The sequence below is a fragment of the Protopterus annectens genome, chromosome 2.part2, assembly GCF_019279795.1.
Source record: "Protopterus annectens isolate FY-2018-M chromosome 2.part2, PAN1.0, whole genome shotgun sequence".
Classification (NCBI taxonomy): Eukaryota; Metazoa; Chordata; order Ceratodontiformes; family Protopteridae; genus Protopterus; species Protopterus annectens.
In genome coordinates this window covers 1,121,750,161-1,121,773,229 of record NC_056730.1, presented here as the reverse complement: position 1 = coordinate 1,121,773,229, position 23,069 = coordinate 1,121,750,161, and the positions used below count along the sequence as shown (strand labels likewise).

General features: G+C 38.4%; 1 protein-coding gene across 8 annotated transcripts in view; it reads left to right on the top strand.

The window, feature by feature from the left end:
* APBA1 (amyloid beta precursor protein binding family A member 1) overlaps positions 1-23,069 on the top strand; it is a 1,810,703-nt gene that overhangs the window by 642,373 nt on the left and 1,145,261 nt on the right. The window contains exon 5 of one of the 8 annotated variants that reach the window (XM_044064356.1): positions 3,899-4,033. The exons of the other annotated variants lie outside the window; for them this stretch is intronic. The gene's annotated coding sequence lies outside the window, so the exon portion shown is untranslated. The remainder of the gene's footprint in view (positions 1-3,898; positions 4,034-23,069) is intronic. 8 annotated transcript variants of the gene reach the window in all.

The following is a 23,069-nucleotide window of genomic DNA, read 5'->3' as shown; positions in this document are numbered from 1 at the left end:
CAGCCCAGACCATTCGAAGGGTGATAGGTGGCCCTCCTCCTTCCACGCTTGCACGGAAGGGGGGACCAAGACCCATCCCCTGCAGTGCTTCCACCCGAAGGTGGCACAGGACCAACGGAGGAGGTCCAAGGCTGGGCACTGGACCTGCTGGTGCCAGGTGCCATGGCCAGCTGAGGTGGGACAGGCCGGTCCGCTGGGACCGGCCTTCCCATACGAACTATGTTTTGGAGGGTTTAATAAAGATATGGATTAGTAACAGTCAACAGCATTCCCAATTATTTATAACAGCATGCAGAAGTATTCCCATTAACCCAACACACCAGATTTTCAACAGTTAAAAAGTAAGCATAACACATGCATATATCAAACAATAGTGGACATTACAACAGCATGCAGGTTGAATCGATGGCAACAGGCCACCAATATTGTGGTATTTTAACAGGGCACATGCATAGAATTAAATGCAAATATTTATAAACCAATAGGACATATGTCCCAACAAATGTTTTGAGATTAGACATACCGATTGAGGTGTGGAATTGCATTTTTTATGCACATACAGTAGGGTGGAAAAGGATAGCTCAATTAATAACTTATATATCCTTCTAGTTTTCACCACATTCCTATTAACTGCAGTTATATGTCTCTTACATGTATTATTACACTACCCAATGTCATTTTATTGTGCAATTGCATTTTGCTAGATCATTATATACACGAGCTGTATCTTACATACAAACTGTCCAAGATGCAGATGTTACTGCTACATATTTTGAGAGTTGCTCACACACACACTGCTGCTAAGATGGTACACTGACAGCTCTACTTTCATATAATTATCTAGATATGTTCAGGTGAAAGTATCCGTTATATGTTAACAGCTCCCTACATTTCTGGCAGCACACTGACATTTCTGGGGAACACAATACCAAGCTACTCATGTGCCAGATTAACCTGTACATTCTGGGCATGAACCAACAGTTGAGGGCTGTAAATATGCATAAAAGCTACTGGCACTCCCTTCATCCACGTTATATGGGCCTACCCAAGTGTGGGTTAACACTGCTTAATACAACAATACTATTTGTAAAATGCAACAGTACAACAACATATAAAAGAAAATGACACAGATGCACTCCAGGAATTATACATTTATTAAAGGATTATTACACCTTTATTTATTGGGTTAAAACACTTTTTGAAGGCTCTCTCATTTATTTTATATAACAGTGCATGCAGAATAATTACTAACCTGCCAGATGACGCAGCCTTTGCAACCTATCTTCGTGGGCTTGCTGATTCATAACCCGGACACCTGCAGCTGTGAAGTAAATGCAGTGAAGTTGAGACATACCTATCCATATATAGACAAGCATAGCAATTCTTAACTACTTAATACAATGGCTACTTACTCAGTGGGGCATTAGGCATCGCACGGGACTCCTGGATCCACTGGTCCAGCTGATCCTCCTTACGTGGCTTCAGGTCAGAATAATGGTGCCTGACCTGCTCACCAGTCCGAGGAATGCCAGTGGCACTGGTGAGATCACGTGCTAGACTGTTCCAGGCCTCCATTTTATATTGGGTGCCCTGGTACTGGCCCCGCAGGAGTCTTTCCTCATGATTGTGGACAAGGAGCCAAACCATTACTTTGGTCTCCTCAGTGCTCCAGCGTTGCGCTCGAAATTGAGTGCCTTCTCCAACACTGGCCATGCTGACTGCAGAAGGGAGCTACAACCAGTTATGGCAAGTATTCCCGCCTGTGGAGCTTAAATATGCCTCATTTCCCACACTTATTTGTGATTGTCCAGTTTTGAAAAAACTCAGCTGTAGGCACACCTGCTTAGCTGATGTTGGCAATGTTTAATATTCCTTTGATAGATATGTGGCTCTTGAAAGTGCATGGTTATGAAATGCTGTCATGGCTTAGTGGTTATGTACTGTGACTATAGTGCACAGTATCCTGAGTTCGATCCCTGTCACTGCTTTTTATTTTCCTTCTGGCCAGACCTGAATGGTTAAGGTATAGTATAGGAGGTGTGGCTGTGTTTAGCCGACTTTGCTCAACTTTGCCCAACATTGCCCCACGTTGCTCAACGTTGCGTTGGTTAACACGGTGCGCAGCTACGCGCAAATACATTGGGCTTAACGCGGTGCTCAGCTACGAGCAGTTGGTTTTAAATATGCTAAATATTGCTAAAATGTGCTTAGCAGTGCTTTATATTGCTTAAAATAAGTTACTCATGCCTCAGAATGCATAACCATTTCACCTTCATATATATATATAATTCGTTCACTACTACATATAACATTTGAATGCTTTTTACAAAACTTATACATGATAAATGTCAGGAAATATTTTTGTATACAGATTTCCAACAGAAAATGAAACGTGCAGTAGTGGGACTCAAACCCGGGAATGCCTCCTCTTTGTGCGAAGGCTCTAACCACTATGCTGTCGCTATTTTGCTTAATTTGCATATTTTTTTCTTATTATCCTCTTCGGTGTCTAAGCTGCTAACTGTAGCCAAGCAATGGACAATCCCACGCAAATACGGGCAGCCATATCAGAAATAAAACAAACAAAAAAATTATTTTAATTTTTAAATTTGTATGAGGTTTAAAATATGGGGGAGTGTAGTGTTACAATGTACACATGTGAGTGAACTCGCTCATGTAACTCGACATTTCTTGGGTTTTGTCACTGCAGAGGTGTGGATTTTTGGACTGCTCGGCAGTCCAACACGCCCCATACACTTGTCCACGTCCGTGTAAGCTTTAGAGTTGAGGCAGCGCGCCCTCATTAATATGCATGGTGCGCTGCCGTCATACTCTTAGACTGGCGTTTCCGTGTAAGACTAATCTAGTCTTACAAGGAAGATTAGTAAATCCTGGGGTCTGTCTTTTGACTTGACTCTGATGTATTATCTTGTTTACCAGATGGGTTTGTCATTCATAAATGCAATATATGTCCATGTTTATTTATTTATTTCTTATGTTGATCCAATATGCAGGTATAGCAAATACTTTCTCTGCCCTTTGTTTCAGATTGCTTTGAGTTAATTTTCTACAGATATGAAACCTTTGTAGATGTATCACTTTGTTCAGTTGTTAAATGCAAGAAGCATGTTGTATAAATACATTTATTTGCAAATACCAGAGCAAAAACAATAAGCAACATGGTAAATAACAAATTTGAAATCCTTGTATATGAAACAGAGGCTGATAACACTGCATAATGTAAGCTATAAATTATTTTCAGAAGAATAGGTTTGTAAATTAATTCAGATAAGTAATTTTAAATTCATGTTTGTGGCATCTCTGACAAAAACTCAAAAGCCATTTGAAGTTGTTCATGTGAAGGGATTAAATTATTTATATTCTTGTCATTTAAGATGAATATGTTGTAATCGAGAAGCAGAAGAATTCATTAATGTGGATATTCAAATTTATGTTATGCAAATTAAATGAAAATTGTTTCAGAGCAAGAAATAATAATATAACAAGTTAGTGTGAGATAACATTGTGGTAATTTTGTTAGTCAGTTGAAGCTGATATTTAATATGACCACTCCATAGTGATTAAATATCCTTAAGTGTGATAGGTGTATCCATATTGCTGTAAAAGTGATTTTAATGTCTGCAGTAAAAAGGATGCAGAGTCCCCCCCCCCCCCCCAAGTAATTTGTGTTGAATAACAGCTGAAGGATATTTGTCGTAGCAGTTAGAATGGTGAGTTGTATTCGGTTTGAATAATTCGCTGTCTTTTAAAGGACCAGTACTTCAATCATCTATTAGAAAAAAAAAATCACTTAATAGATGACACAGAAGTGAACTAAAAATTAAATGTTTTATAACAAAAAGATGCGTCACTGAATAGTAATCTTAACTCTTTCTAGTAACCCATCCAGGAAAGATGTGTTCTGCTGTGGGAAAGCTGTTTTTTTCCAATAACCCATACTTGTGAAAAAGGAAGAGTCCAATTTCAGAAGAATATCAGGAATATCAGGAAAAGAAGTTGACTTTAATAAAAGGTATAATGGCCACCTCACAATTATAGTAGCTCGATCTACCTGACATCTGTAATGCTTCAAGTTTCCCATGCTCCAGAGCAAAAACTATAATATATGAGAAATTCTTAGTAATGCTTCATAATTTTCCAGTGCATTCAGTTTTATCTTTTTTAACATCCAGAAGGTATTTAAAATAACCCATTAAGGTGAGAAGTTTGATACTGTTTGTTTGACATTGCAGAAGATTACAGCTGTAAGTTGTTATGATTTTTTTCCTGTAGTCCAGGGTGTGATTCTCTCAGTCTCTGTCTGTTTTGTAACTTTGAGCAAATCACTTAACCAGACAGTGCTGCGGTATCACCCTTATAAAAGGGGCATTTGTGTCCAGTGGGCGTATCTGGTTAACAATTAGGAAGAAGAGAAAAATGTGACCGTTTTAGTAAGCTAAGCTGGACTGTTTTGTCCCTTTTTTTTATTTGTAGGAATGAAAACACTGTTGAAGAGCAGGGAAAGGGAAATCTTAAATAGGTTCCTTGGTGAAAAAAAAAAAAAAAAAAAAAGGAACATCACCAGGTATTATTTCCTTCTGATTCATGACTCAGAGCAAATGCATTAGTGAATGGTATACATTGTTTTAAAATATCTTGCATCCAGTAGCATTTAGAATGTTCATCATTTCAGCATTGGGAATAACTGATGTGTTCACATTCATGTACAACTTAAAGAGCATTTCTTAGTGAACGGTTTACTGACCTGAAACTACTGATGTTAAAGGAAGAGAATTGCCTAGTACTACTGATTTTTTTCTGGCACATTGGAAATCTGTTAGTATTTTGAAAACTGTCATTGCTTTTAATTATCACTGGAAGTTTTCTCACATGTAAATTGTGTGTGTATTTTCTTCATAACATTTTAAGATGAAAGAAGTTTGGGAGAGGTAGATTAGCAGCGGTACTTTGGTAGAAATGGATGGACTATATAGTTGCAAATTAAGATATACTTTAATACGAAGGCCAACACACAGGGCACAGCTACATCATGGATTCACCTCTTAACCAGCTGGTGAGTAGTGGTTATTGTAGTAAATAAAAATGGTTATATATGCATTACAGACAAGACTGAGTTTTCATTCTGCAGAAGCAGAAATCATTTAAAATGTGTTCATCACTTTTATTTTAGCAAGTAATATGGATATGTATGCAAACCTACATTTGCAGCTATGAAGATGCAGAGTTATCAAGGCTATGTAGTAATGCTAGCCTTTGTTTTCTTAGCTAAGGTAGCAACATACTTTGTGTTAATCAGATTATAGTCATTTACATGATTTAGTGGAAAACAGTTTGACATGTTGTCTTATCTCTGAGAGCAGTATATCAAGAGATAACCAAATATCGCTTAATTTATCATGGGCATGCAAATCAGAAAAAAACATTTTAATTGTTTCCTGTTTATAACTGTAGTATCAGCGTTTTCTTCATTATCACTTCTTTTTCTCCCACACCTCACCTTCACATGTACTTGTATTACAGGTAGAAATGTGATAATTGATAGGAGTCCAGTTAATCATCTGACTAGTATTTCCAGAGTATGGGGGAATGGGGAACTTTGTAGCCTGTCCCAAGAGTGAAACAAAAAATATGGTAGCCTGTATTATGGGGAGAAGGACAAGTTTTGCTATATGCATGTCCAAAATATTATGGTAAAAACTGGGAAAAAATTAAAAGTATTGCTAAACTGTAGGCAGGATTCAGAGACACAGGCTGCACTGATTAAGGCTGTTGCTTTGCTTTACTTTGGTAAATTTGTAGGGGACTCTAAAGCATATGCCCTACATTATGTCATTAAGCTTTGGAGAACTACTTTGGCGAGGGAAGGAAAAGGGAGAACATTAACTGTAAATAAAACATTTTTTTCTCTTAATGATAATATATAAATGTTCCGTGATTTTCTTAGCAAGCTACAAAGTCAAGCTTTTTCAGTTTTTTTAAGTGTAATGGGGATATTAATATAAACAGGTGCTTTTGTTTTTTTTTTTTCTCCCTTCTTCTCTCTTTTTCTGTTATTAAGAAATATAGGCACTGCAATGTGAGAAAAAAAAGGAGAAAGGAAGGGTCTGGTTGAGTGATCATGGCAAACAAGTATATTACAAAAAATATTGAAAGAAGGCTTTTTTCTGGTAAAAAATGTATCCTTAGCAGTTTGTGTCTGGTTTGCATGCCACCAGAAGACAATCTGATAAAGAGATTTGTCTTGGAGAAAATGTATTTTCTTAGCTGGGAGAGCTGTAAAGATAAGGCAGAAATCAGATAGCATTTACTAAAAGCACAGTCTGTATCTTGCATCTTAGTATGAACGACCTTTCTTTTTGGATGTCTAGCCTGTGGGTGTGGCTTTCATTTTAGAAACTTTGTTCTTATTATGTACATAATTTTGTGCATTATTGTTAGGTTTTATGGGGGTATTGGGGGTATGTGTGTATTGTTTGAGGGTTTCAATAAAATAAAAAATTTTGCAAGATGTGTGAAATAGGCTCAAATGGAGATGACAAGGAACAATTGTATAAAAGATTAATCTGCCAAATGGTGCATGCGTTGAATACAAAAGCTGGGACCATACATTTAACAAAAAAAAAGCTGTTCTGCATAAATGGTGGGAAGCATAATCCCTCAAGAACATGATTCTTTCTGTAATGTGCTTAAACATTAATGGTCGGTCTCACAGATAAATACAAAAATTATATTAAAAAATGTAGAGTGCAAGTAGCTGTGCTCCATGAGATGCACCAGAACTGAACATATAAATTTGATAAATAAATGTTTTTAGGATGGTTATTCAGCAGAATACTTGTGGCAAAGGCAGTGTTGAATACTTATATTAATTGCAAGAGGAGCTCCAATAGTAATAGAAAAAAGTAAAAGACAATAATGGAAGATATATAGTATTAAGGGTCTACTGGAAAAGGAGAAGGATTACACTGGCATGTATTTATATTACACCTTAAACTGCTATAATGGAGCTTAAGAAAATTCTGGAAGAAATAATTAGCTGTCATCCAGAAAAAAAGAGGTCATTGTTCCCCTCTACTCATCACTCATAAGACCCATTATAGAGTACAACGCCCCTTTTGGAATGTACCTCACAAGACATCTGCAGCAGCTGAAAAGGACACAGAAGTACCTTACAAAGAGGATTACTGGCCTCAAACAAATGCCCTACACTGACCGCCTCAGAAAACTCCAGCTTTATTCCGTAGCATATCGCCTACTCCGAGGTGATCTCTGCCTAACATATAAAGCTATGTCAAACCCAGAGCTGTTGGACATGCTACACCTAAAGAAATCCCAATCCCTCCGAGCTACACGCTCTAGGGACCTAAACCTTGTCACCACAATAAACAGGACAAGCTGGAGGGATAGATTCCTGTCCCAGAAACTTCCTATACTCTGGAACAAGCTACCCATCTATGTCAAGCAAAGTTCTTCATTAGCACTCTTCAAGAAAAATCTTGATGAGTGGATGGGAAATAGGAAATACACCCTGGGGATCACTCTGCTGGACAGTAGCACAGGAAAATAACTTTCTTGGGTGGCGTACGCTATGGAACCTTGCTGGCTAGGCTTATGTAGGCCTTTGGGCCTATAGCGTAGTTCCTACCTATGAACCTATGAATGTAGCTGGGGACTGGAATTTGATTTGCAACAGTGAATATGTGTCTGGGGGGGCTCAGAAGGGAAAATATAACAAAGGAGGGTAGATTTTTTAAAGAAATGTATGAAAATATTTGGCATAGAATATGGGAATTCAGTACTAGGAGTTCTGAGTGAATTTACATATTCTCCAAGGTACAAAAACTGGGCTAGGCTACAGATTATTTATATCTCACAGGAATATGTGCATTTAATTGAAGGTCTTGATATGCACCCAATAACTATTTCAGATAATGCACCAATAATAACTAAAATAAAAATACAGGGCAATGTAATAAAAATGAGACACTGGCACTTTCCCACCTATTTGTTGAAAAGAGAAGAATTTAAGGAATAGGCAGTGGAAACTATTCAGGAGCTATTAGAGAAGATAGACATTTATTCTGAAAGTATAGCTAGAGAGTGGAATAATGTTAAAGTGTAATTTAAAAATAAGGTGGAAATTAAAAGAAAGGGAGATAATGGTTAAAAAGTAACAAGAATTAGAGGTGCTGACAAGTGTTAACGTATTGCAAAATATGGGGAATCTCACAGAACAAAAACAGAAGCAACTGCAGAATGCCAAAATAAAAGTAAGGGATTACTTCGATAATATGCATTAGTTTAGAAAGGTTGCTGTTAAGCAACTGTTTTTTGATAATAACTCTAGAGCACAAAAACGTTTAGCACAATGACTCAGCCAACAGAACGTAGAAAGAGTTGTGGCCAGGCTTAGGGAACCGATAACAAGGGATCCCGTAGAAGCCTGTAGAAGTATTAGAAATATTTCAGAAATTCTATGAAAGTCTGTTTAAAGCAGGGAAATGTGGAAGTCAAGAAAAGATACAAATGGAAAAGTTTATGGAATGATTAAATATGGCAAGGTTAGAGGAAAAGGAGGTTCAATTACTAACTGTTAGGATAGGAGGAGATGGGATAGAAATGGTGATGTATAACCAATCTGCAGGAAAGTCCACAGGAACAGATGGCATTCCAGTGGAAGTTTGGAAACTAGGAGGGAAAAAACTGATAAAGATCTGGTAGGTTTTGTTTAACAGTATTTTAAGAGGAGGAGAAGTACCAGCATCCTGGAAGAAAGCGGTCATAGCTGTAATACCTAAAGAGGGTAAAGACCCATCAGATCCAGCTTCATACAGTCGCATTTCAATACTAAAGCATGATTATAAAGTGTTCATGTCTATAATGGCTAAATGAATGGCAAAAGTGATGCCAAAATTGATAGATATGGATCAGTGTGGTTTTGTGTGTGTGTGTGGGGGGGTCAAACATTTGACAACATTAACAGAACAGTGATGATCCAGACGGAAGCAAAATATAAGAAAATACCACTGTTGTTGGTAGGTCTTGATGCAGAGAAAGCATTTGACAGAGTGAGCTGGGACTTCATGAGCAGGCCAACGGAAGCATTTGCATTCCCTGAAAATAATTATAAGGTTGATTAGGAGGATATATGAGGAATGGGAGGTGAAAGTTAAAGTGGGTGGGGTCATTCTGATAATCTCTGCTTGAGCAGAGGACCTAGGCAGAGGTGTCGTCTCTCCCTTTATTGTTTGCATTATGATTAGAACCATTGGCAAAGAAAATAAAGGACCCAGAAATTCAAGGATGTATTTGGTATGGTAGTCAAGAGAAGCTGGCTGTGTTTGCAGATGTCATTATTTTATACCTGACAGAACCAGAAAGGAATATTACGGTGCTGTGGAACATATTGAGACAGTTTTAAACCTTTTCAGGATACAAAATGAATGAAGACAAAACAAAAGCAATAATGGTTAATTATGTGCCCACATGGGAATTGGTTCGGCAATATCCATACTTATGGGGACATGAAAAAATTAGTATTTAGGAGTATGGATTAAAAATGATACCAATGTGGCAGCTAAGGATATGTGGGAAGAGTCCAAAAAAAGGTAATACAAAAATTGAGAAAATTAAAGCTCTATTATATGGACAGTGATAGTAAGATACAAGCTATTAAAATGTTTTAGTCCCTTTAGTCTAATGTACAGATCAGGCATATTTTTATCAACCAGAGAAGTTGTGGATAGTAATTAATAAAGAGCTGAAGGATTTTATCTGATAGGGGAACACTGCAAGACTAAAATGGGTTAAGCTTATTTGTCCAATAGAACAGGGTGGGTTGGGATTACCCAATTTGAAGGTGTATTTTAGAGCCACACAGTTAAGGCTGCTATACATAGCACAAGCAGAAAACTGTAACTTAGAATGGAAAGAGATCAGGGAAGTTCAAGTAACAGGGAGAGACTTAGATTTTGGATGAAAACCTTTAAGGAGAACAACAGTAACCGTATAGAATATTATATTTGTAAAGTAGCAGAAGGTATTCTAAGAACTAAGTCAGTATGGGACTGGAGAAAGGAAATTCTGCCGATAGGGGTGACTGCATTTAGGGATACAGACCATAGGCAATAGGGAGCAAATAACTAGAGAGGAAAAGATAATAGAATGGGAAGATGCCAAGAACTTATCTGGACTGCAGGTTAGAGATTGCCTTCCATATCAAGGATTGATATCAGAGTACAGGCAAAGAGAAAGAAATAGGAGGGTCCTAAACGAAAGACCAGCACTGGTAGAGTTCTTGCCTAAAACAGAAGTGGCTGTTAAGAAAGGAATAATTAGTCGAGCATATAAAGTATTGCATGATAACTATAAGAATCAATCAGAAGAGGTTAGGAAGAATTGGAAAGAGAGATTGGATAAGCAATTCACAAAGAAACAATGGGGAGATATATGTATGTCTCCCAAATATGCAACAAAATCTAGAGGATTTAGGATCTTTGCCAGGAAGTGTTCACATAGATATCTTTATACCCCAAGCAGGCTCCAAAGTATCTTTCCTCAGGTAGACAGCAAATGTTGTAGATTTGATTGGAAAGAAAGAGGTAACTGAGAACGTATTTTCTGGGAGTGTAATGAGTTGGCTGATTTTAAAGATTCCCAACAGACTGCTCTGTCATAGATACTGGGTGAGCAAATTGGAGTGACTAGGGAAATTGTTTTTTGGAGCTATGATACAGAGTTGGAATTGGCTAGACATAGTAAGGCCTTGCTGAGTCTAATTATGATAGCTGCCAAAAAAGCAATAACTAGGAAATGGAAATCAATGTCTAAACCAACTTTACTAGCAAAGATAGTAACAGAGATAAACAACTGGAATCTTTAGAAAAGTGTAGGAGGTATTTTACACAGAAAAAATGGGAAGTATGGAACTACTACATGCAGAGGAGGAATGATGTTTAAAAGAAGGCAGGATCTGAATGAGCTATGTAATGGCTGACTGAGTGACTGAATGTATTAAAAATGATATGTAATGTTTGCAGCTACAGCTGTGTTGGCATGGTTTGTAAGGTGTAATGTTTGCAACTGAGATTGTGCCACTGTGATTTATTTTCATTTATATAACTGTAAAATTGTCTGTGTCCCATGTGATAATTTAATAAAGATGTTTCTTGTAAAAAAAATAAAGGCTGTCTTATCCCAGTATCTTACATTCTGGAAAGAAAGAAAGAGAAAGAAAACTAATGGCATGGTAGGATTGGTTTAAAGTTTTACAAAAGTGACATGTTGACGGTGAAACAGAATTCATTTTGCTGCCTGGTGTAAGAAACAGGAATTCTTTGAATAAAGTCTGAAACCTAAAAAATCATTAGGCCAAGATGCAGCTCCCAGCAAAATGTTTTCCTTTTCCCCCTGTATGTTCCAGAAGGCTTTACTTTGTACTATAAAACACTGTGTAGTGAAACTGTTGCTTCATGTTGCATGTCTAGTGACAGGTTGGTTTTAGGACTTTAATTTCCCTAAATTTGCCAAGGATAATCAGCCAAGTTAATAAAGTCTATATCCATGAGTACAGCGTAATGTTTTCAAAGGGAAATATTCTGGCCCCAGGTGTACTAGGAGGTAATGTATTCAAGCTCAGGAAATGCTGTTTCTAAGTCATTTAAGGGTTCAGAAATATTTACATATAAAACAGGCAAGGATTCCATTTTAGCATAATCTTACAGACAGTGCCTGTTTTAAAACTCAAAAGGTTTCAAGATGCCCTAAACAGGGTGGTTGTCACCTGTCTAATTTGTTCGTTTTCCTGTGCTTAGAAATTCTTGTCCTGTCTTTTAGGCAGACTAGCACTGTTGAGCGTGCATTAAAATACCTGCATAATTAGGGAGATAATCGACTAATTCTCATGAATATGTTAATACATTTTGTTACCTATCTAGTTTAAATTAAATGCAGACAAAATTACTAAATTGATAAAAGTTATGGACTGTTCTAGTATATTTGTAAGCAGTAACCTTTTTATATATTGAGAAGGTTCCACAAAGTTTAAACAAACAAACTACGGAAAAATAAACTAAAGTTTAAGGCAAAGGTGGACACTCTAAACTTTCACGATAAAAAAAAAAAGTGAAGTTTATTATGAAGCGCTTTTCGTACAGTTGTATCACTTGAACTTCTTCAGATCTCCCAGTCAAGCAAACTATTCCCATAATTTTCCCCATCTGTGTAATCAATATCCTCCCAGTTTAAAACATTTCCTTGCTTTATGCTGTCAGAGTTGTCGCAGTTCATGACTAAAGGCCAACTTGAAGTATGCAAGTGTGCTATGGTTAGCTAAAAAAAATAAAATCAGTGATTATGTTCAGGTTAGTAAATACCTGAAACATTTTTAGACAGTGGCGGCTGGTGACTTCAAATTAAAGGGGGGGGCTGCAGGAGACCGCCGAGTGGGTGGGGCCAATGGGAAGGGGTGTGACCAACTAGAAACGGGTGGAGATATGCTCAAAACCAGAACAACTGGAACTTTAATTAACTTCGCTGCCCTGGGTGCCAAACCGTCATTATGAGAGTCCAATCAAGACAAAATGAAGTGTAGAAGAAAAAAATATTTCAATGCATTGGCTACATGACAGCTTACTTAATATCTAGATGGAAACAAAAAGGTTGTGAGGCATGAAAAAATAAAATTACTTTTTAAATACATTACTGGAATGCCAGTCAAAATCAAGTATAAAAAAAAAACAAGCAATACTCAACTCAAACCACTTCTCCTTGCACTGCAGTTCTAATTATAATTTATATTCAACTTTATAAAAGTACCAAGTAACATGCTGAAAGTAGCAATCTCTGTGATACCCCCACTTGTAAAAATGTTTCTTATCCAAAAAAGACCTGCTGCCTGGCAACAACTATCTGCTTGTTTCATGGGAAGAACATGATCAAAGTAAAAAATGAACAGCAAACAAGAAACAAGCTCAAGATAAATTGCTTAAAGGATTACTGCACAGGTTATGAACCACACATGATAGATTGGCATTCTGTTTAGTTTACGGGTAAAGCCTGCAAAGATGACTGCAAGTCTCCAACAAATGTAATGAGCTTCTGAAAATACTGTAATCCTGTCTTTATTACAAATACTGTCATATACATTTCAATACATTCAATACTCAAGGCTTATACGTTGTCTAGTTATGTAAATATTCTCTGCATGGCAACAACAAAAAGGTTTTCAGTGTCGGTAATTCTTCAACAGTATGCTTATTAAAGCTTACTTGCATCTTACAATCTCAGACAAGCTTACCTGATGGTCATTAAAGCATTGCTACTTAAACAGAGTAACAGGGCACTGCGACAGCATGCATTTTCTGAATAATAAGAAGCATTAATCAACAAATCAAGAAAACCAGAACATTCTGCAAAATCAAGGACAGATGAAAAGCCACTGTCGTACTTGTGTCTACCTTGGATGGGGGGATACTCTGCACACTTACACTGCATAACTGCTCCTTGCCTTGCTTGGACAAATCCAGAGTCACTACATAGGAGAGCGGGGTGCAACAAGTATGTCACAATTTGAAATGTCTCTGCCTGTCGACGATGGCCCTAACACATTTGTCATACCTCTCAACCTCAGAGCAAGAAATCTGGATACAGCCATACATAGAAGTGGGACAAATGCCCAAAAATAAGGACAGTTTTTATATATTGCTGTTATAAACTTAAAAAGATAATAGAATAATAAGTCTTGCATTAGTATAAACTATCTGAAGGGTATGAAATCTGAAACTCAAATGTCTGTCATTATTTTCTAACTTCAATCTTTAATGATTTGCCACTACTTTGCCAGAAAAACACAATTTTATGAAAAACGGACCAAAAATCTGATGTGAAAATCTGTACACACACACACACACACACACACACACACACACACACACACACACACAAAAACTGTCAGAGAAAAAAACATTTTCAAACACACACAGACATATATACAGAAACTCAGATGCACACACATACAACACAGACTCACATACATATATACTCAGACAACCAGCCAATTTGCTGAGCATTTTAAGCAAATTGGAATGCTACACAAAGGGCATTTCTGAAAGCACATATTTCTAAGTATATCATCTCTCTAGGAAACTATACCAAACCCTTTTAAGTTTCCCTTTTTTTATTCTAATAAGAATAATTTCTACCACAAAACCTTAACCTTGCAGGGACCCCCCCCCCCTTTCTGTCACAATTTGATTTTTTACAATCTGGGAATATCTATAGGCCCTACTCTAAATTTCCCCCAGTATCTGTGGGTCTATGTCTTTATTCACAAGGTTGCTATACCACAAACCAATCATCCTCTAAAAAATGTTCCTGCAGTTAGCAATTTTTATTCAGTTTTGAAAAGAAAGTAGTAAGCCGTAAACTGTTTCTTGGCGTGTACTGATTTTTAATAGATCTGCTGCTCCATAGAGGTCAGAGTTACACTGACAGCACCCCAAAAGTACAAAGTAAGCACAAGGTACTGTTCTAATATATCCCAAGTGAAAATTCAGATTAGATTCTAAGTGCCATTATGCAGTTGCAATAAAGTGACACAAAGGGCAGTACAACACAGTATTGTTCTACATTCCAGAGTCATCTATAAGACAACCTTTCTGAAAGAATGGGGATAGGACTTCTTTACATTTCAGAAGTTTCAAAATACAGACTGTTCCCTTTTCTTGTCAGGTTTGCAACACGCATGCTTTCGCCTCCGTGTAATGCATTACTACACAATAATAAACATGTCAAACTTCAACTGGTGCACACAAAGCACGTCTACAAAGCCAATCGATACTCTTGAGAAACAGGAATGTTTAAGTTAGGTCATCCACAAACACTGGAAATACACAAACCGCCTGGCAATGCAGCAATAGTAAACAGTTAAGTCAAAATGAAAGACACACTTACAACGTGAAAATAGTGTTGTTACACACATTTTTAAGACGCTATATTGTGAACGCAACAAAACGCATAAAGTTTTGCAATCGGACATTTCAGTTGCAGTAGGTAGCATTTTAAATAATGCCAATGTTATTCCCTTCAGTAGGCAACAAAAGGAATAGAACTGAACTATTAAGCATCATTCCAAAATGGTGTATAAACTACAACGGATTGCTTTAAAAGAAAAAAATCAATAACATTTATTAAATTCAAAAGAATATAATAACGCAGCAAACAATGTCAGTATAACTTTGACACGTAACATATAGAGCAATTCACACCATTTTGAATATGCCCTTTGGGAACTGTGTGCCCTTACAGCAAAGCATTAATATACTGCAGTGCAGAGCTTATAGTCAACGCGCTGCACTTCCCAACACAGGAATAAAAGCTGCAAAAATACATCAACTGCGACAGAAGGCAGAGGACAATGTACACAGAACTTTAAAAAGAGGAGTACATGGAGCATCACACATTCAAAGTAGTCAAATAGTTTCTACATCCCATCCAGTACCATTTAAATATGCAACCACAGAGACAATAATTCAAGTCACGGTAGGAAGCAGTAAAAAGCCAATAAAAGTTAAGGATACTACACTATGCCAAGAAGGCATCCCAACAAAAAGGTAGTAGTATTTTACAGAAATAAAAGAGTTTTTTCAACTTATAAAGCAAAGCTGTGAGAAAACGGCACATAAAACGCAAGTAAAACAAAACACAACAAAAGTATAACAGAGAAGCATAGAAGTACAAACAACAGTTTTACATATATTAACTAACGTAAATGGTTCACCACCTCGATTTGTAGCTGTCTTGAAAACATTTGAATTGCATCCTGGTGTAATGTAAAACCAAATACGGTGCTATTGACTGTTTCTCGCTCTTTTTCCCAGCACGCAAAGTGTGGGAAGAGACCAAGAACCAATCAGTAGCCATCCACCTCACGTATGTGACGTGGCAGTCCGAACCCCTTTCACAAAACTGCGGTTACAAAGCGCATAGACTTCTGGGTATCACACAGCTGCCTTTTCTCCTTAATCTGGACTGCTTGTACAGCAGTCCAGATTTACAGAAACTAGTTTTTTCAAAACCCGGAACTCGCCGAGCATGTGCAGTTCGAGTTCCGGGACTTCCACGACTCAGTCGGACAGTCAGCAGTAATATGTATACAAAGAAATATTTTATTTTTTAAACATATTTCTTTTTTTCACAGCTTTCACAGCTGGGGGGGGGCTGCAATCCTGCAGTCCGATGGCACGAGCTGCCACTGTTTTTAGAACAGAACTGTGCCAAAATTACATAAATGGTCTCTTATTCTTCTGCCTTAGTAATTTGTGGGGGATACAGTTGTCATGTTCAACAGTTTTAATTTTCATTTCTTTTTAGTATTAAAGAGTTTACACTGTAACTTTTTGTATTTACTTTGAGAAAACATTTCTTCCCTTCAGTTTCTGGAAGTAACAGATGAGGGAACACTTTCAGTGCTAAATACAGACAGCTTCCAAGCAGTCTGTAAGAAGCAGAGTTAATGCCCAAGGTAAGCAAGTCTATGCTAATGTGATAGAGCATCTAGTTCTTTTATTCTTGTACTGAATAAATATGGGATACATTCCAGCTCTTTTAACTGTCTGAATCGTACATCTTTGCTGTTCCTGTTATCGACTCATTGTTTTCCTCTGTCCAGTGTAAACTTTTTTTTTTAATAAAAGCATCACCTGTCTGGACATCTAGAGTTACTATTTACCCATAACTTCCAAGCAGACTTTGTGCCACATGAATATAGGAATGCAGTGGTAATCCTTCTGCACAAGGTCAGCCATCAGTGAATGCTGGGAACTACAGACCTATAAGTCTAACTAGTTTCATCTACAAAGCCATGGAAAGAATTGTCATGGATATGATTAATAAAGATGTAGGAAACCATGAGGGTAACTAAGGAAATTATTTTTTTGAGCTGAGATACAGGATCTGAATTGCCTAGACATAATAAGGCATTGTTAACTTTAATGCTGGTGAAACCAAAAAAACAGCTACTAGAAAATGGAAATCAAAGTCTAAACCAATTTTATATGAAGTATTGAGTATTGTAATAGAGATAAAAGAACTGGAAGTGGAGTCTTTTGAACTGGTTATGAGCAAACTGCATAGAAAAAAATGGAAATTTTGGAAACGATATATGCAGAGCAGTGTTTTGGAGGAGTGAGGTTTAAGGGAAGGCAGGAATTGATCAATTTATGCAATGTAGAAGTGATGATAAATAAATAAATGAATGTATGTGATGTATAATATTTGCAACTGGGAGTGTGTTAATATGGTCTGTTTTATTTTATATAAATGTGTGTTTGCTTGTGTCTTAAGTGATAGTTCAGTAAAGATGTTAAAAATAAAAAATAATGACACAGGAAACCCCTAGACACTGGATCCAAACCAGTTTGGCTTTGTCAAAGGCAGATCATTTCTATTCAACCTGGTGGATTTCTTTGAAAAGGTCACTTAGGCAATGGATGAAAGCAAATGGTGCATACTGCCTACCTTGACCCATCTAAGGCATTTAATACAATACTCTAGTTAGGGGTTGTAAACAGATTCATGGAATTAGGCATTAACCACTGTGTTACACACTGCATAGCCAGATGGGTCTCAGATAGGACCCAGGAGGTTAGGCTAGGGGACACCATTTCCACAAAAAGGCCAGTCAGTAATGGAGTCCCTCATGGCTCTGTGCTGGGACCACTCTTTTTTAGAATGTACTTCTCGGAAGTCAAAGCCAGTGTCAGAGGTCTCTGTCTGACCAAGTTTGCAGATGACTGCAAACTAGGGACAGTCAGAGAATCCCTCCAAGATACTAACATTGTACAGGAAGGACTGACACAGTCACCTGACTGGTGCCAAAGCCACGGCTTAAAATGCAATGCGAAGAAATGCATAATAGAACCTTTTGGGAAGTCAGCCACCCTAGGAAACTACCTCATTGATTACACACCTGTAAGAGTGGACCCAGTAATCAGGGATTTGGGGACTTATGTGGATAGTAACTTGGCGTTTGACTAAAGTGTCTAAAATAGTAAGGAAATCATTTTACATTGCTCAGTTTATAAGCAAGGACATGGCATCTAGGGCCAAGGAGGACACTGTACCTCTGTATTTGGCCCTCATCAGACTGATCATTGAGCACAGCATCCCTTTGGTATGTACCAGACCAGGCACATGCAGCAACTGGAACATTCATAGAGGTTCCTCACATAGAGAATACAGGATGTAAAAAACATGTCCTATGCAGGTCACCTCAAAGCCGTGTTCTGTTCTCTGTTTCCTGCAGACTGTTCAGAGGCAGGCTGTGCATGGCATACTTTGCATCCTTGGATGCTGCTGTGATAGACCTTTTGCATGTCTGCAAAATCAATAGCATAAGAACTACTCTGTCTAGGGACTTGAACATTGCTTGTGACAGAAGTAGGACATGTTGGAAGGAACTGGCTTCCAATCCATGTAGAGCAGAGTTCTTCTGTAACCCTATTCAACTTGGACCAGTGGATGGGAACAGAAATTCACCCCAGGTCTAGCACCTGTGTCCATAATGGACAGAAGCAGTTTGTAAATCATAACCTAGCGAACACGTACACCTTAAAATAACCTCTGAGGCTCAAAAACTTGTAGGATACATTTGGGATACATGGCTAAGTTTATAAAGACCTCAGTGGTTGTTAGCCTACTATACACCTGTTACTATGAACCTAAATCACTCTTAATTATAGTCAGCAAATAATGCCACTCATTAAAGTTTCATACATCTTACTATTAAAAATCTTAACTTTTTAAGTGAATTGGAGTAATATTTAAAATGTTGCTGCTTTTTCTCCTTTGTTTCACCTTTATTTTTAGCTTTGCTCAGAATTCTTGAGGAAATGGTTGAGAGCCATGGTATTAATATCTCCACAACAAGCAAACAGTTATGTTCTTTGAGATGTCATCCAAGGATCTTGTACACATGGAAATTAATGTGAGCAGACCTGCTAGTGATTATTCTAAGGGTAGGCTGCATCATTTGAAAAGATAAACTTTTCATTAGTTGTATTAGGTAGTAAAATTCAAACTATAAACTGGAGGGCAGTGAAGATTATACACAGCGGAAGTCTAAGTGCTGCTGTATTTAAGTGAAAGTGTTTGGTGATATTAAGGGATGATCTGAAGTAGTTAACTTCATTTTATCTGCAACCTGTGGGTATTCGGATCCATATCGGATTCGAGCCAGCAACTTATTTTCTAGCATCTGCTCTGAGCTCCTCCCACTACCCATAATACACCACCGTCTCCTATCTTCCCTCAGATCTTGTTTGCCACGCCATAGTGAGCATTGTGGTCTCCTTTGCTCTGAGCTTCAGTGATAAGTAAGTTAGTTGTTTCTATATTATGCGTAAGTGGTCGTTAGTTTTCCCTCCCTCCCCCCCTTTTTAGTGTACGCTGATCATCGTTTATAGCTCTAAAAAAAGTTTTTCTTTCTGAGAGTAGTTTCTAGGCCCACTTCCTTTAAGTGTGTGCTATCGTGTTGTGTTCCCTCTTTAGGGAGTCATGATTAGTTTTTAGACTATGGCTGATCAGCCTAAGTCAGTTTTCAAAAAATGCACAGAGTGTGGCCATAAGCTCTCACCGGCTGATGGTCACACTCTGTGTGTAATCTGCTTGGGAGTGCCCCATTTATCCACCCAGTGTACAATCTGTGCAGGCTTCAACCCAAGGGCCCTCAGGGATAGGAAGGCCAAATTGGTTGCCAAGGGTTTTCTCCCTGCCTCCATGCTGGATTCTGCCATGGCCTTGGTCTCTGGTACTCCTGCCCAACCACCCACTCAGACAGGGGCTCAAAGTCCCTCTCATTCTAGTGTTGGGGAAGATAAAGACAAGGAAAAAGAAAAAGCAAAAGAGAGAGAAAAAGAAAAGGACAGAGAAAGGTGCATGGAAGACAAAGAGAGGAAGAGGGATAGGCCTCGCAAGAGGTCTCTGGATAGGAAACCTTTCCCTACTCCACCATCCAAAACTTTGAGGCCAACTTCTCCAAGGCTTCGCTCACCATGTTTCTCGCCGGAGTCGATGGAATCTTCCAATCCAAGGCCTTCCTCACTCTTCCTGCACAGACCAGCCAGATCCGAGTCGTTCACCTCTTCACGATCGACTCGGAACTTATCGGACTTGGACATGGACAGGATGATGTGGAGATTCATTCAGATCCAGATACAGATGGGAGTCTTGCCAGGCCCCCCTTCCTCCGGAGGGGGGACCTCCATGCCTTTTTTCCTCCCCATCTCTCCTTCCCCGATCCGTGCTGCTGCTTTGGGGTTTTTGGATCCAAGACTTTTTGGAGCTGGTAGCTTGGCGCCGACGGTTCCTCCAACCTCGACTCCGACTGTTACCTTGAGTTCCTCGGATCCGGCTAGTTCGGATCCAAGTGACTCTGGGAGCCATGGACAGGAAGTTGGACCCGAGGGAATGGATCCATCTTCAGCTCCGGGCCATTCCCTTGGACCTCAGGCTACCCTTGCCTTGGCTCTCATCCCCGCTTTGGACCCGGGGAGAGCTTCTTCCTTGCTGGGTGCCAAGGAGGTACGCTCTTCTTCGGTGTTCTTTGTTTACTAGTATACCAAACGTTTGGGGTGTTGATAGTATTAGAGATTTTCTTACTGTGAACAGACTTTTGACTAATAACAACATACAGTTAATTTGCACCCTATTAGAAATTATTTTAGAAATCAATATTGTCGTGTTTCAAGAACAGTTTTTCTTGCAGAAAGTTGGTGTGGCAATGGGCACTGCTTGTGCCAATAGCTACGCCAACTTAGCACTGGTTAGTTGGGAAGAGCAAAATGTTTTGTCTGCTACCAATCCATTTTTTGGACAAATTTTGTGGTATGTTAGATTTGTAGATGACGTTTTTATGTTATGGAAGGGTTCTGGCTCTGATTTAGACCAATTTCTGGACTAGCATTCGACAACTGATTTTTTAAGGTTTACCCACCAGAGTTCAGCTACCGATATTAGTTTCCTTGATGTCAAGATTAGTAAATCTGATCTGAATCATCTCTGCAGTAATATATACCACAAACCAACTAGAAAGAATACATTGTTGCACAAATCTAGCATGCACCCCAGGCACATTCCTAGGAATGTGCTGAGAGGCCAAGTTTTCAGGACACTTAGGTTACACAATAGGGATGAAGATGCAGTAGTTGCGTTAAATAACCTGAAAATTCAGTTTATGGCTAGGGGATACTCTAGTGCAGATATTGATAAGACAATATCTGATGCCTGGAAGTTGAGATACTAGGTGTAAACCTTACTATAATAATAACAAGGCTACTGTAGACGTAAGACATAGTGTTACAGATTTAGAGTGGTCCTTCAGTTCTCTAGCAATATTAATCAATATGTAGATGTTAAGAGATACTGGTATCTCTTACAAGAAGTCCCTGGCCTTGTAGACAAAGTTGGACAGATTCCTAATTTTAGTTTTAAGAACAGTAAATCACTTAAACAACATCTTTGTCATGGAGAAGTACGCAAAAAGCTAAGTTATTCTTCTCGGACCTTTTCCATGCAGGAACTGTAGTGCTTGTCAGTTTATTTTCAGTAAAAATAACTATGTGCACCCTACTAGGCAATTTATGTTACATTCTAATCAATATTCAGATTGCAGAACTACTGATGTTGTGTATTTTTGTTTTGTCAACAATGTCATGCTTATTATGTAGGCAAAACAAATAGAATGTTAAAGGATCGTATTATAGAACATGTGAGAGATATTACCAATTGCAAACAGTCCAATGCATTGGCTTGTCACGTTATGTCTAATGATCGTTCTCATTCTTTCAAATTTTTAGTTTTGCAACATATTTATAGGAACCCTAGGGGTGGTGATATAGAAAATATTACAGAGGGGCACGAGCAAAAATGGATATTGAAGCTTAATGCTGAGAAGTTTCCTGGTTTGAATGTTGTGACTACATTAGTCCCCTTTCTAAAGGCTAGACCACTTATGCACTGATTTTAAGGTACTTTAAGATGCCTTCAGCTCTTTATATGGTTAATATTTTTCATATACTTTACTATACTGTTTGTGTTTAAAAAAAAAATATATATATATATATATATATATATATATATATATATGTTTTTATACAGTATATTTCATACTGTATGTTTTTACATCGATGTTTTATTATTGTAAATTTGTATACTTTTTATATTATAATATGTATAGCAAACTTTCTATTGTAGGAGTTACTATGACAAGCTTCATTTTATTCTGATTCCATACAGCTTGTAAGTTTTAATTAGTTAATTGAGTAAGGGATATTTGGTTATTTAAACAGTGTGTAGGCTTTTAACTGTTGTCTGATGAAGCAACTTTAGGTTGTGAAAGTGCTCACCCATTTTTTGTTTTTATTTCTGAATAAACGTTCATAGTGTGTTAGCTTGGTGCATTTTTCTTTTTTCTGTTTTGGATCCGAGTGACTCTGGGAGCCGTGGACAGGAAGTTGGACTCGAGGGAATGGATCCATCTTCGGCTCCGGGCCATTTCCTTGGACCTCAGGCTACCCTTGCCTTGGGTCTGATCCCCACTTCGGACCCGGGGAGAGCTTCTTCCTTGCTGGGTGCCAAGGAGGTACTCTCCTTCGGTGTTTGAAGTGGTGGAGAGGGTTCTCTCCCAGGGATTGAGACTTCAGCCCATCCCCTCGGATTCCACCCAGACTCCACTGGATTTGGCGATGACTCCTATCATCCTGTCTCAGGGACAGCCCATGCCAGAGGAGCCCCAGGTTATTCCCCTTGAGGAACCCCCCGTGGCTCACGAGTCCTCTTCAGGGAGCCCCACTGAAGAGGACCCCCGTAAGCGCAAGTGCAAAAGGGGGCACTTGGACTCCCCTGAGTCCCTCACTACCGACAAGGATTTAGATGAAGGAGACGGTTCCCCCAGGTCATCTCACAAAGATGTCTCCTTCAGAGACATCATGGAGATCCTCCGCCAGAGGGGAGGTTGGTCAGCCCTAAAACCTTCTACAGATGAGTCTGTG